Consider the following 16,870-nt stretch of genomic DNA (forward strand, 5'->3'; position numbering starts at 1 on the left):
TTGAACATTTTAAAAATTCAAAAATTTTTCGCACTTTTTGAACAAGCACAAAACAGTGAAGGAGTTGTCCACAATTTTCATCTTGTACTAATAAGCAATATTTATTAAAAATAAGGCCGGCATTGTAGGGGATCACCTGTCATAAAAGTTTTCTCTCTATATAAAATCAAAGTTTAGTTTTTGGACAATTATTGTAAGGTATTATCATTTGTCATTAAATTTTGTCTTACGCTACAAAATAAAATTTGTGAAAATCCCTGATTCTTTCAAGATTTCTTTTGAAATGTACAGAAACTAATTAGAAAATTGTTTGAAACTCTTTTAAATTTTTAATATATTTAAATCATTTTTTTTATTAGTTGCCGAAGAAGAGTCTCTTCAAAATTATGAAAAAGCTTTTTAAAAATGTTTCTGCGCATGTGCAGTATTAAAAAAACTAGCTTCAAGACTCATAACTTGAAGAGATTTTAACAATATTTTTAGAATTTTAAATCTACAGTTTTGTATTTAATCATTATAATTTTTTTTCAATTCCATTAAATATCTATAAAGTTATAATGAAGTTATAAGAAGTAAGGCGAAAGAAATTTATTTTTTATAAAATTGTTCGTATTTCTATAAATACTTACTCCAGGTTTACGAAACTTAATGCAGTTTTTTCTTTAAAAAAAACAAGCAAAAGTACTCGTTATAAGTTAGAAGATTATTGCCTGATTTGCGTAATTATTGTTAGCTTTGTCTAAGGGGATAATTTTTATGGGGATAAGAATTCGGTTCATTACTATTAAGATACTCTATTTTGACCACCCTATACGCCATTCTAACGTCACAAGAAATATAGTTGTCTGACAATCTTTAAAAACGTAATCGGTACAAATTTTTAATTAAAATATTCCAAACGAAATTGACTACTCAAAAGTTAATAGAAAAATTTTATTAGTCTATATTTGAATAATAAATAAATTATGCAAGTATTTTGGAGATGGTAAATAAATATTCTAAAGCTCTTAACTTGAATTGACAGAATTACAAATTCCCATCTATAATGCTTGTAATTGCTTTGACTAACTGCTGGCCATCACGAAGTCTTTCTTTTTCCAATAGTTGCCCAACACTTCCATGCAATTGTTCAGAAAAGAGCAATAAAGATCTTTAGTGACACTATAGCCATTACTTGGAAGGAATGCCGAGTAATGATGGAGAATGCAGGAGAACCCACCAATCTCATTTTATTCGATTGCAAATACGAATAGATTTTTTTCTTCTTCGAAGTGCAATTAAAATTATTCTTTTACATACATTTGAAAGTTTTAGATTATGGACTGTAAAAATATTCATGCAAAAATCATGCCGAAAAAAAACAAAAACAAAATATGAGCCAGGATGACTATTAATCATATAAAGAATATTTATTTTAGAACTTTTGGTACAGTATGCTTTCAGACTTTCTTATATTGAATGTGTGTTTTTTTTGGTTAATGGAGGGCACTTGGGTTTATTTCCCATTGGCCTCAGGAATGCCAGAATTGCTACCCTCTTAGCGTTACCCAGTGAGCACCCATGGCTAAGCCAGCTAAGCCACGGCCGTGGAGTAGCGTCGCCCACGTTATACAACCACAGACCCGTTTATAGGACGGGTTACAATAACACAATCACACAGAAGAAAGAACATAGAACTCAGAGAGAGAAAGAAACATCCATGTCCTGAGCGGGATTCGAACTCGCAACCATCGACCCCGCAGTCTCTCCCGCTAATCGCTCGGCAACCTGGTCGGCATATTGAATGCTAATCAGTTAGTGTGCCTGTAGGATGCACTGAATTATTGCTGTAAATGGATGATATCTTAAAATCATTGTTTTGTTGCACATCTCATATAAAATTCCATCTGCTTAAAAACTCTGTTAATTTTGAAACTAGTTGATAACAAATCATTGGTTTTGTAAGCAGAACGTATTTTACCGTACGCTTATGCCCAACCGTAAATGCCATGTATTAACAAAGTTATTCCTGAAGTTACATATTAAGTATTTCAGTTTATAATTTTCTTATGGAAGTTCGGACATTATCTATTTTCCAATTTACTTTTCTTTATTTTGATAATAACTATAAAGAAAAACAACGCAAAAATCGATAGAATTTCATTAAAGGGTTTACTAGTTTTTAAATATCTATGTTTTTAGACTTCTGTTTGTATTTGGAAAAATAAAATTATAATCGGAAAATAATCGTCTACTTCGTTACTTTTCCTATTTACTTTTACTTCATGTTCTTAAAAAATATAAATATGTTTTTTTTTTAAAAAATCCCTCAGATTTTTGTCATTTATTTATTTTTCTTAAACAGAATGAGCTAACGAAGATGATACATGTCGTACGACATGTAAACATACATAAATGCTTGTACAATCTACTCAGACAGCTACCGGACTATTTCCACGTCAGTGCAGATAATTAAAATTCATTATCAGGTGTGTTTTTTTTTTTTTTAAATCGAAATAGTTTCACAGCTGCACCTGAGTTTTCTAATCATCTGGATTTTAAAAGATACTATTAAATAAATAAAGTATTAAGACTCTTTTCATCAAAAAAACATTAATTTATTTAAGAGTGTTTCGAACAAACTAAAATGGAGATGGACGACTTTATCATACCTTATGTGTCAAGTTATTGATCGGTAAGTTAGCAGGTATCATTAATCATTTCAAAGTCTTTAATTACGAAAAAAAGATTAATTGTATTATTTTTCTTTTTTAGCTTTTAGTGTCAGCAAATTTAATTCGCCAAATAATACCATAAACATGAAATCTCTTAATCACATCTTTACTTAAATAAAAACCATGCCTTAATGTAAAAATATTTTTTTTTCAAAGAAATATTCATTTAAAGTACTAAGTATAACAACAAAGTGGCAAATGAAAATTAATTCTAGACAAAGATGGAAATGCGTGTTTAAGAAAGAAAATGGATAAGGCATTTGGTTCCGTATTTGGTAAACACATTATGGATTGCGAAAGCAAGGATAAAACTAAAAGCACAATCGGGCTGGGATAGCCTGGTTAGTAGGGCGCTGGGCCCATGTCCAAGAGGGCGTGGGTTCGATCCCCGTCGGTCGAAGACTCCCCGTGTAGTAAAGCGTGATTGGTGCGCGTTAAATCTGCCGAGGCACAAAGTCCTCCATGTTCCCAAATCAAACCATACTTCTGGCGGTACTGATCCAGGAATTTCCTTGTCTTCTGGATTGGTTCAAACTTACAAGGCTACGGAGTTGAACATTAGTAGTCGTAAACCCAAAATTGGGTCGGCTGCTTAACGAAGGTTATAAAACAAAAAAAAAATTAAAAAAGAATAAAAACGCACCATCGGAATCTGAGGACGCACTACTAAAGAAGGCAGGACAGAAAACATCAAAATTTGTTTGATAAGAAGAAAAAATAGCGATGAGTGTTAAAAGCTCTTCCAATTCGCATCATGCAATCTAACTGGTTTTGATGTTTTTCATCTAGCTTATCATACTAGTGATGCGATAGGTATCGATTGCGATTTTTACCTCTTGAATAAATGTAAATTTTTGATTGACAAAGTGCAATTTTTTATCTCAATTTTGAAAGGGTTCAAAAATAACTTATCCTGTTTGTTGTAACTAATTTTTTTGAAAAATATTCTTATTAAATCGAATGTCATTGCTATGAGAATAGTTTGTTACTTGTTTCTAAAGTTACTTGTTTCTGAAAGTTTTTTATTTCTCATTCTGGAGTTTATCTAAGAGCTATCATAAGCAGTAAGGTATTGTTTTGGAAAGGTTTCTTTAAATGGATTATAAAATGCGAAAAATATTGTTGGTTGTCTTTGCTTTTACAAACAATACTGTTAACGCAAGAAAGCATAACAATAAGAAGAAAAAATGCAATTGAAAGAAATAGAAGCAAAACATATAAAAAGAGAAGAAAAAAAAATCAGTGTGATTATACTCTCAGTAAATAGTTCCAAAATTTTTTTTCTTGCTTTCGTTATTTTTTTAGAAGCTTTTTATCCCATTAAGCAATTCAACCTTTTGATAAAATAAAAAAAGTTTTTCTACACGTAATTAAATACAGTTTCGATAAAAAAAATCTTGCATAAATGTTAAAAGCATATTCTTTGATCATTTAGTTTTAGTTCGAAAAACAATTATATTTATTAAAACACACATATAGTTTTTGAATTAAAAATAGCTGACTCATTTAAATACGGAAAAAAGATATGCATCAGAACGGGTAAATTAAGGTTGACTTTCGAATACTCAGTCGCGACATTTAAAAAAGTTATTTTTTTGTCATTTTGTTAATCTTATTCATAAAAATGAGTTTAAAATTTGCTTATCTTTGGTCAGCTCTGTCTACAATAATTAGAAATTTCAATATTGACTTAAAATGTCAATATGAAAAGAATGGATAATATGGAAAAATAAAAAGCATTCGCGATCTAATTTCTTAAAATAATTTGTAAGTTACTTCAACGTATCTTTGTCTGAACTCCAAAAATATAAGAAAAAAATTACAGAATAATGAAAAGGGAAGAAAATTATTAAAATAAAGTAACATAATTTAAGAAAAAAAATTAAAAATTTTTTTAAATAAAAATTTGAAAAAAAAGATGTAATCTCCTCATCAGCTCGCACTATTATATCAGCAAAAATGAGTGCTTTCTAATATTGTATCAATATTGTCAAAGCAAAATATAGCAATTTAATAGTGTGAGGAGCACGAAAAAAAATATTGAATCAAAATGGAACACATTGAGTAATCACGTAATATTACGTAAATATCACTTAAAAAATAGAAAATAAAATGCAAAGCAAAAACAGAACAAAACACGAAACAAAATCTATAAAGCGAATAGCGAATTCAAATGAACTTAATGAACAGGAAAATTTTTAAAAATGATTTTAAATGGTGTCGTAATAAAATCGTCGGATTACAAAATAAGAAAACAGAAGCGCAGATTAAGGTGAAATTGTAAATAGGGAGATTTTGCCTTATAGTTCGTTCTTACTGCAGTGCTGAAGAGCGTTTGATTAGTTAGTTGCCAAGGATTGGCCCGGAAATGGATGTGCGCAAGGTAATATTATGCTGGATAATTTAAAGAAGTTTATAATTAATAAGGTTGAGCCTTAATAAGGATAGAGCGTTCGCCTTCTAATGAGGCGAACCGGGTTCAAATCCCAGTCAATACGAATTCCACATACGGCTGGCACCAACCACAGCGCTGATGCGGGTTAGCTCCATCAAAAAGTCTTCCACGAAGGCAAATTTCTCCCAATACTTGATCCAGGAGTTCCTTTGTCTTCTGGATTGGGTTCAAAATTGCAATGCTACGGAGTTGAACATTAGTAGTCGTGAACCCATAAAATTGGGTCGACTGTTCAACGACGGTTATAAAATAAAATTAATAAGGTTGATACTTACTTATTAATTTCTTGTGATTTTAGAAAATTAACATTTACTTAAGAAAAGAGAGAGAGAGAGAAAGAAACATAAACTGCCCATTTTGCAAATGTTTTTAGCCATGGATTTGCCCGAAATGAATTTGCATCTGGCAAAAATCATATAAATTAACAAAGACAGTTTTGCAAAATTTATAATAATATACAATTAAGTCAATGATCTTACATAGAATTTAATTACTTTTGTTCTGTATCCATTGCTTTTTTATCAAATTCTTAAAGAGTTTGCCGATTAGTTTTTTTGGATAAATAAATATTACTCCATACTCTCTTAATGCTATTCATTTGATTAAAAATGGTATTTAAATAGATGTTTTTAGAAGTAGTAGAATTCCAAGCAATTAATTTATTTATAACAAAATTAAAATCATTTCCTTTATCTTTTAAATCAACTAAGCAGATATTTTCTTCCTTTATGATACCCAAATCCAAAAAATTAAAGTCAATCTTATCATCATGATTACGAAGCAAGATTAATTCCTAGGGTTAAATATTATTTGATAAAATTGTATAATCTTGAAAATTAAATCATCAATAAATCTAAAAACAAACTTAATATTAAGAGCATATTTTTTTTTCATAATAGTGAAAAAAGAAGTTAGCTAAGAGAGATGAAAATTTAGATCCTTGTGGTATTAAATATTGTGGTATAAAAATATATTTTCCATTGTAAAGATAATTAATAGAAAGGCAAAAATGAATTAGAATTTCATATTATTAAAAATCGCATTAAGGATATTCTTAAAATCATAGTAATAATTTAAAAGGACATCTTTTAGTTTAGATAAAGGAATGCTATTGAAAAGATTCTGGAAATCTAATGTCGCAATTGAATTAATTTTATTATGTTTAATAAATTCAAAAATTGGTTGATTAGTGATAGTCCAAGAAAAACTTTAATAATATTGTTAATAATTTCATTCAAATGGTCAGATAAAATGCATACATACAATGAAAATGCAAAAACATACTATGAAAATTTGCAAAAATTTTAGCTTATATTTAAAATGCAAAGTTATGATTTGCTATTTTTTTTTGGAATCTAGAATTAAACTTTTACCGGAATCAAAAGAATTGACAAAATGTAGTACGCTTTTATTTCCAATTCAATACATTAGTACTTTCCTTCCACTTTTAAATATTGATTATTCAGGGAAACAAATATCACGAATAAGAGATTTATGCTTATTAAAAATGAAAAGGTAAAAAATAATATTTGTTTTCCAATACAGTATCAAGGAGAGGCTTATTGCGCTATCATTTCGGATCTAAGACACATTCGCAGAACAGATGGAATTATAAGTCTGCTAAAATGAATATTTCGTAACGTTATATGCACAGTCACTTGCCATATTATCAGACGCACTATAAGATTTTATGTAAAATTATAATTTTATAATTCTGACGTATAATTTTTATAAGCTTTTAAAATAAGTTTCGTCTTTCTTTTTTTTTCTCTTTACAGCCATTGGCCAAATTATTAGACGCACTATAAGATACTACGATGCACTGTACTATAGACGCACTATAATTATCAGATGATACTATACAGCTATATTGTTTTTACGAAACCTGTTTTCACTCCTTTACGCTCCTGTATCAGTTGGTTAACATTGTAATGCAATACGTTGAAAATAAAGACAAATAGGAAGTATGTAAAAAAAATCTCCTGAATAAAAACCCATTACATGTATGTTTAAATATAAAAGTATTGCCTATAAACTCGTGCAAAACATGCAATTATTAAAAAACTACAGTGCGCCTAATAATTTGATATAATTATTACAATATACTAATATAATACTTCATACAATAAATATTCTTTATTTATATAATATATCGTCTAATTTATTCAATCTTCAAACTTATATTTTATATAGTCTAATTTAACCAACTGATACGCTAACGTAAACAAGTGCAAACCAGTTTCAGTCGCATAGAAACAAAAAAGCTGTATAGTATCACCTGATAATTAAGATATTACAATGAATCTTATAATGCGTCTAATAATTTGCACTGTAAAGAGAAAGAAAAAGAAAGACGAGACTTGTTTCAAAAGCTTATTAAACTATACATCATAATTGTAAAATTATCAATAATAGTTATAATCCAAAATACTGCTGTCATAATGGTAAACCAAAAGAATTGACGGAATGCTGTGCTCCGCACTATTGTTTCCAATTGAATACCATTTGATTCCCTTACAATGTTCAAATGCAAAGCATTTTAGCAAACAAATATCACTAATAATTTCTATTTTTCGTACCTTATTAAATGACAAGGTTAACGGTTAAAAAATGAATAAATTTCTAATACAGTGCCAATGAGAAGTTTTATTAAATTATCAGTAAGGTCCTACGACAGCTTGATAGATCAAATGTAATTATAAGTCTACTAGAATTTCGCCTCGAACAATTACTAGAATCAAGTCAAGTGACTATCGATCTCAGTTCTCTGCAAAGTTGTATCGGCCTAAATGTTATTAACAACCCCCTTCACATTTGTTATACCACGTGTCACTTGATCAAAAAGTAAATACTAACAGATATCGAATAAAATAACAGATATTGGTATTTTGTGACAAAGGAAACACTGTTTGTTTCATATCAAAACTACAATGGCGTAGAATCTGAATTGAAATGTCTGATTTCAATATAATAATTTTTCTTCTTCATTTTTTCGTGAAAAAATATTGAAACATAAAAATAAATGGTAAATTGGTTTATTTTTTTTCTATTCTTCCTCTCAAAGTGCTAATTTTATTTCAGTAATATTTCTTCGGAAAATTTCGATTTTTTACTAAAATGTATATATCACACCATATGTCGAAGAAAACCTTGATTTAGTACAACCATTAAGAGAAGAATTTTGTATTTACTTTACTTTAACGTGTCTATAAGAGATCGATATATTAAACATGTTAAGATGTAGAGGATATTTAATTTTACTACTGACAAATCCATCCAACTTATAAAATCCAACATGTCTCGTTCTAATCAAAATGTTTTTAAACTTCTTTCAGGGACGTTCCATTGTCTCCATCGATTAAAATTATGTATTTTCGAAAATGGAAATGTGATGTTTATCAATGTTTGCAAGAAAATATACACTGAAGAGCCAAAAAAACTGGTATACCTGCCTAATATCGTGTAGGGCCCCAACGAGCACGCAGAAGTGCCGCAACACGACGAGGCATGGATTCGATCAATGTGTGAAGTAGTGCTGGAGATAACTGACACCATGAATCCTGCAGGGCTGTCCATAAACCAGTGGGGGTAAGAGGGGGTGAAGATATCTTCTGAACATCACGTTGCAAGGCATCCCAAATATGTTCAATAATGTTCATGTCTCGGGATTTTGGTGGCCAGAGGAAGTGTCTAAATTCAGAAGAGTGCTCTTGGATCCACTCTCAGACATGAACATTATTTAACATATTTGGGATGCCTTGCAACGTGATGTTCAGAAGATATCTTCACCCCCTCTTACCCCCACTGGTTTATGGACAGCCCTGCAGGATTCATGGTGTCAGTTATCTCCAGCACTACTTCACACATTGATCGAATCCATGCCTCGTCGTGTTGCGGCACTTCTGCGTGCTCGTGGGGGCCCTACACGATATTAGGCAGGTATACCAGTTTTTTTTTGGCTCTTCAGTGTATGTGTCGATGTTTTACAGAATCATATTTTTTTTTTATTTATATACTTATTTGTTTATCTTTATAGCAATTAAATAAACTTTTGTAACCAAAAAAAATATGAAATATAAATAAAAGATAAATAAATAAAAAGATCATCTCACAACTACAATTTTGATGCAAAATATATCTCATGTAACTGGCGTTTAACAGCCGATCCATTTTTGGATTAGTGGCTATTTATTTTCAAGTCTATTGCTGTGTAGTTTTGAATCTAGCCCAGAAGACAAGGCAATTTGTTTTGATGAAACTAATTCGTATTTGCATTATACTGAAAGAAATAACGCAAAAAGCTTACCACGGTAAAATAATTTATGTACACACTAAACAGTTAATTCAGAGCGATATTCAGGGTCAGAACTTAAACAGTTGTGTTTCGCTAATGTTTTAACGGTATATTACTGTATTAATGTATTTAACGGCATACTTCAGTTATAATAGAACCAGACACTTCAAATTAATAACTATGGTTGAATAAGCAAATATCCTTCCTTCGGTTTTAATTAACCCAAGTTCCGAAAACCGAAACTATAGTACTATATAATTGCTCGTAATCTGATTGATCTCTGGTTTTAAAATTTCAATAAACAAACAAATAAATTATGAGTAATAAATAGACATCTTGAAGCAATATACAAAATAATATACTGGTTTACGGAAATGAAAAAATTTTAGAATTTAAATTAAATTGCTTTTTAATGATCAACACTGATTACGCGCAATGCTAAGGTGCGGCGGGAATGTCAGAAAATAATCCCTAGGACGACGCGAACGCCACTTTTTGTGCATAAAACCGGTCTGTCAAAAGCGTGTTGCTTTTCTAACCCCCCCCCCCCCGGGTAAAGTTAAATGTCCCTATCCCCTATATTAATCCCTGGGTATAAGTAGAGTGCCTGTATTGAAAAGAGTGATGACAATATCCAAGAGCGCATGCGCTGCCGTCATATTTTTGTCCAAGGGGGTACCCAGATGATACACCGAAATTGGCGCCACTCCCTCATTAGGTGTTATTCTGAAGGTTCTGTTATTCTAAGAGTATATACTTAAGTATCAATAATATAAACTTTAAGATTGGAAAGCACATGATATTACAGATTTTTTAAGAAACATTGTCTAGCATATGAAATTGTTAAAAAAATTAACATCAATGAAGAAAAAAAAGACTTAGGAAAAGACTTCAGCTTTTAATAAATGCCTTAAATAAAATATAAAAATTAATAATGATTATGCCATTTATTTCAGAAATAATAATTAATAAAACAAATTATATAATTTATTATTATTTATTATTTTTTCAGGAAAAAATTATCGCATATTCATCTGAAAAGGTATTCTTTATTTCAACAAATTGTAAACAAAAATTTTCATTATTAGTTGAAATTTAAAACAAACTAGCATTTTATACAGTTGGTAACGAAAAGTAGACAAATGCTACTTTGTAACGCGCATTGTAAGATTGTAACGCGAACATTGTAACGCGCCAACATGTCAAAGTAATATCGCCAAACTCTGCACTTCTGAAGTTTTGATAAAAAGATGCTCAAATCTTAAAATTTATAAGTAATTTAGATAGAAATTATGTGTATTAAAAGTAAATACATTTATTCTTATCTAACCATTAGTTGTTTCACCACCTTGTTCTCTTTACAATGAAATAAACATAACTTTATATGCATGCAAGTAAGTGATAATAAGGATAAATTCGAATAACTATCAACTATCCAAATTTTCAGCCATAATTTTAACATTTACTGTAACTGTGAAGTTTCTTATTGAAAAAAAGTAAGTAATGAACTTATTACACGCATTTATTAATACAGAACATAAATTTTTTGAGTCAGATAATTTTCACTCCGTGTAATTCCAATGGCGAATTTTCCACTCTCGCTTACGGCGGTAAAGTTTTTCTTTCCACTAATCAGGAATCGTTTCTCCCTTGTCCACACTCTTTTACTCTAGGCACTCTAGGTATAAGTAAAGTAAAAGAACAGATGTTGTTTTTATAGACTATTGTGTCACCATCTCTGAGCAAAAATTGCAGATAAACTAAAATAATTTAAATTAACATTAAAGAGATTTTTAATATACTATCTAAACATTATATTTCACATATTTTTACAATAAAACTTTTAATACTGTGCGGTTAATATTCATAGTGGGATAATTAAATATAAGAAAAAACAAACGAGCTGCTTTAGTTTTCCTTAAATAAGTTTGTATTTTCTTTGAAAAAAAAAAGCATATTTAAGTTTTAATTCATCAAAGTCGTAGAAACTTTTGCTTTTGCAAAACAATTACGCTAAAAGGTTTTACGTATTATAGTTTTTCTATTTATGAAAATCAACGTTAGGAAAGTCCTGCAAAAATCTGAAAATCAAAAAGAAAATTCTCGAAATGGGAAAGAGGATTAAATATTCATTTCCGTGTTGGAAAAAAAAAGGAAAAATCAAAGCTTTTCAAAACATTAACAAAACATGAAAAACTCTTTTCATTTCTTTCCTCTCAAAACATAATTTTATTTTGGCAGACGCATTATTTTCCTTTTGAATCTAAGATAACAAAAAAGAATTCGATCTCCAACCCAAAACTACGCTTTTACGTGCGATCTTAAATATTCAGTATACGTCCGAATAAACAACTTTTCAACTAAAAGTAAAACTGAGATGACGTTTTACTCGACATGAAGCCTCTCCCGCAAAATCCTGAAAACGGGAAAGTAAGGAAAATGTGATTTACCACCCATATATTCCCTGATGCCTCTTTATGACGGCAAGCCCGTCTCTTATCAAATCACCGTCAGGACAAATTAGACAAGACTCGAATGGAAACTGACACAAAACCGGTTACCGAAACTACTCCTTATTCGAACGGCCTATTTTTCTTCGAGGAAAAGATAATTCAATAATATTGTTTAAGAAAAGGGCACGCGTGATTACCTAATGTAATATTACGATTATAGTACAAGGTGATTCAGTGCACCAAAAAATGTCATCGGACGCATTATGAACTGGCTACACTTTGCGCAAACTCTTATTTATCTAAACGGTCATAATTGTTTGTTATTCTTATGCTTTCAAATAATTTTAGCCAAAAAATTCATTTAAAACTATTTAGAAATAACTGTTGGTGTTGTTTCCATTGCCACTCGCCAATACTAGCAAGCTTGCTTAGTGAAACCAAGTGAATAGAAGGCAGAGGGAGCGTTTCTGTTTTTTCAGTGGCGCCATCTATGGCCCAGTAGTCATCTTCAGCCGCACACGTCCCAGCTCGTTTTAAAGGGCGGAGCTATTCATTCATAAACAGATCGTAGTTTTGAACCAGAGAACAACCAATCTCCAATGCAGAGCCTCTAAAGGTATTGATACAGAAATAACTAATTATGGTGGTTTGGTGACTAACTTATAAGCCTCGTTAAGTTGGTCTCCAAATCATAAAATCAAGATGAAACAGCGGTTTAACGGCCAATTCGAATACAGTTTTCAAGAATATAAACGATCATTTTTCATCGAACGGAGCCTCTTTGGATATTTCTTACACCTTTATAAGAGTGAAACACGATACTTCAATCCGAATATATCGTACTCTTTTGGTTCCTCTGGGTACAATGGGGGAAATAGGTTTTTTGAAGCAGGAAAGTTTACTGCTAAAAGTTTGGAAAAAACCGGAACTAACACTCAGAAGGAATTAAATCTATACATATAATAAAATAAAGAATTTATGCGTCTGTTTACCGAATTGCTGGTAAACCGTTAAAAATTGGAAATTCAACATCAAGCTAAATGAGTACAAGTGTAAACAAAATACAAAGCTCGTTTTTCAATTTTTAATCAGATGTTTAAATTCAGAGACATTAAAAAAATTAATTTTTTCATTGGGTAAACGTAAACCATTGTTTTAAATAAAACGTGATTACGGTTTTATCAAATATTTTAAAGATAACATGTTTGATGTTTGCTAGCTTATAGCTCTAATGTAAAAGTTGTTTAGTGCGCATTTTCATTCAGTTCGTTATTCATTCTGTCCTTCATTCATTTTTTATTCATACTTGATTATTTTTTATGCGTTATGCCAGGTTATCTGAATGAACAGACATAGATGGGTTACGCCATCAAATTAGTATTTCTAAGGTTATTTTAAAACACGTGTTTATTTTGTTTATAGTTGTGGTTCTAAAACGTCCTACTATAAAACTAAACAATTTAAAATCAATGCTTACTGAAAAAAAAAAAAAGATTTGAACTGAAAAGCAAAATTTGATACATACAATAAAAAAAATAATAATAATAAATAGTAGAATAATAATAGTAAAATAATAATAAAAAAGTTCAAAATTGGGAAATGTTACTAATTTGTTTACGAGAGAGTAAAAATTCGTCAATTATTGACGTCAATCAGGATTGACAAATTTCGGTTATCGGTACTAATTTAAATAAAAATAAGCTAACAGCTAAACAAAATTATTCTATAACCGTCATTGATCAGTCGACCCAATTGTTTGGGTTTACAACAACTAATGTTCAATTACGTAGCCTTGTAGGTTTGAACCCAATCCAGAAGACAAGGAACTCCTGGAGCAAGTATTGAGAGAAATTTACCTTCGTGGAGGACTTTTTGATGGAACTAACCCGGATTTGCGTTAGATGGAGAGGAAGACCTCGTGAAACTCCCACGGTTAGCCTGACGGCAAAGGGACTCTAACCCATGATCCGTCTACCACTGTGAGTCAGTACTGTGGTCAGTGCAAGCCGGATGCTGATTTGTATCGCCCAGCCATTGCTGGGATTGGAACAAGGTTCACCTCATTGGAAGGCGAGCACTCTATTCCCTGAGCCATAGCGACTGAAACAAAATTATTGGAAAAATGTATTTATTCGCTTAAAGGAACCGTAAAGATCAGCCATATTATGACTGACACTAATGATACTTCATTTTGGTATTAGGCACTACTGTTCTCATGGTAATCAGTGCAGTGTTAATAGGTACCAAATATATACTTATATATATACAAAGTATTTTATGAGAAACTTTGATGCTGATTACAGTTGTATCAATACTGTAAATTTTTATGATAGCTTTTTTGGACCTCTTAAGGTCTGGTTTCTTAGGACAAGCGCCTTATCTGGGCGTCAGCGGGACGTTGACGTAGAGCTGACGCCAAAAAAATAATTTTTTGTTAGCTCAGCGTTAGCAGTCGGTTCAACGCAGACGTTATCTCTCATTGCGCATGCGTTAATAATGTAAACAAATATTTATTTTGAATTTGTATAGATTTTGTTATTGTCGACCAGTGTTTTAGAGAACAAATAATGATTTTTTCCAAGAAAAAACACATTATAGCTGAGCTGAATGAAGAGTGTCATGTTTAATGAAGAAGCTATGTTTAATGTAAAAATCAAAATCTTGGCTGATTTCAATGTGCTGTTGGAAGTTGTCCGCCATTGCTTCTGGGGTTAACGTCACGTTGTAATCCAACTGCAGTTGAGTTGGACGGCAATTGTAGTTTAAGATGAGCGTTCGATGACGTCTACTATCAAACTCACAAATGGACCAATCAGAGGTTAGCGCTGATTTTCAGCTGACGGCGTCCTGTCCTAAGAAATCAAACCTTTAGAGATATAAGTAAAAGATTAACCTAAAGCTTGATTTAAATATCGCGTGTTGCCTCTCGCAACAGCACTATGACAAATGATACTGGATGCAGTTAATCTTTACTTCGAAGGATTAAAATGCTAAATACGTACTATGCTTAATCTATGCATAAAGCAGCAAAGAAGAGCAACAAATAATGAAAATTTTAAGAAAAAAACATTGGAATTATTTTAACCTTATTATATAAGTCTTACAGTTTTGTGCACGAATTTATAAAGTCGTTCAGTACGGATTTATTGATGTTTATTTAACCTGATGAAAAAATGTAAATCAAGCAAATGCAAATGTTTAAGAAACGTAATGAGATAATATAACTGTAATTAACTCGCCTGAAATCATAATTCATCAAATAATCTCAATTTATTTCCAGAAGCAATAAATAAAAATCTTTGACTGAAAGCGACTAATACTTACGAAGATTGAAAAGAGTTGAATATCCAACTCTGAATTATTATATAAATCTTACTAAGTAATTCAATACATATGCAACTCTTAATTAGAAACTAGTCTATTATTTTATAGGGTATTATTTACACAAAATCAATTTTTCTCGGCTTATCGTTAGAAGTAATAAATAACGAACTTGAACTAATAGAGACTAACACTTATGAAGATTGAAACGTAGTTTAGAATTTCCTCCTCTAAATTGTTATATAAATTTTAACAAGTAATTCCATACATTAAAAATTATTAATTTGAAATGAGTCGGTAATTTACTAGAGTATTATTTACACAAAATTGACAAAAAGTGTTTTTGAGTTAAAGATATTGTTAAGATTTTATGTCCTTATCCTATCCACCTGATTTTTCTCCTGATATACCATTATAAGTAGAGTATTGGCTTTCTTATTAGTTAGGAACAGTTCGAACAAACTTAGATATCAAAGTCAAACTATCGTGATGGTCACATGACGAAAATATCGAAAAAGTAAAAAAAAAATATGCTCGAAACACTATTTTTGAAGCGGGAAATAGAAATGTTTCCAATCCATCGAGTGGAAACCTGTTGTTAATTGGAATTTCGTTTCACTTGCATAAGGACCCAAATCCCACCTCTAATAATTTGGCAAATTTCGAAAGTGCTTAGGTTTTTCATTAATATATATATATATATATATATATATATATATATATATATATATATATATATATATATATATATATATATATATATATATATATATATATATATATATATATATATATATATATATATATATATATATATATATGTATGTTGTGATGTATGTTGATAATATGTCACGGTTAAAGTAATAAACCCGATTATTATTAATACTAATCGATCAACATTAATAACAAACGCTTCTTTTAGTCAAAGTGAAAAATAAAAAGACGGGATTTCCGTATCGTGATGTGTGTCAGAAAAGAGGCCAAGTTTGGGCAACATTCGGGCAGAGGCCCGCGAGAAACTAAAAATAGAACATGACAGACAGTGATCAACTAGAAGAGTATAACTTGCAGCCACTCCCCGGTCAAGCACCTACATGTTTTTTTATGTTTTTTTTGTTGTTTAGTTTTTCCAGTTCAAAGTCAATTTGGCGTCTTGGCGATTGAAGTTATCGTGGCAGATCACGATACTGAAATATTCCCAATAAAAACGCGAAAAAGGACAATGACCGAACTTCATTGCCTATTATTAATATTGACCGGTTAGTATTAACCACAACCGACCATTTACATTTACCGTAGGATTCATAATATATATATATATGAACAACCACTTGATGGGCTTATTTTTTTTTGAATACATATATAAAAAAGTGGAAAAAGGACGTATCTTGTTGCCTGAATAATGGAACAAAGAATTTTAAAATGTAGTTAAAACTTTCAGAAAATAATAAGAACTTTTGTCGTGTAATGGATGGAATTATACGAACACCATTCTTTTTTTCATTCTCAGTAAATCGCATCAGTTATATTTTTAGCATGAAATAACTTAAAAAAAACACCATATGACAATAGTGCGTTATCTCTGAGTAATAATGAAAAGAAAGTTTTGCTCCTAATTTTTGTTTCAATTTCA

Source organism: Parasteatoda tepidariorum, chromosome 6 (assembly GCF_982258835.1).
Source record: "Parasteatoda tepidariorum strain Cologne lab strain chromosome 6, Ptep-v5.0, whole genome shotgun sequence".
Taxonomy (NCBI): domain Eukaryota; kingdom Metazoa; phylum Arthropoda; class Arachnida; order Araneae; family Theridiidae; genus Parasteatoda; species Parasteatoda tepidariorum.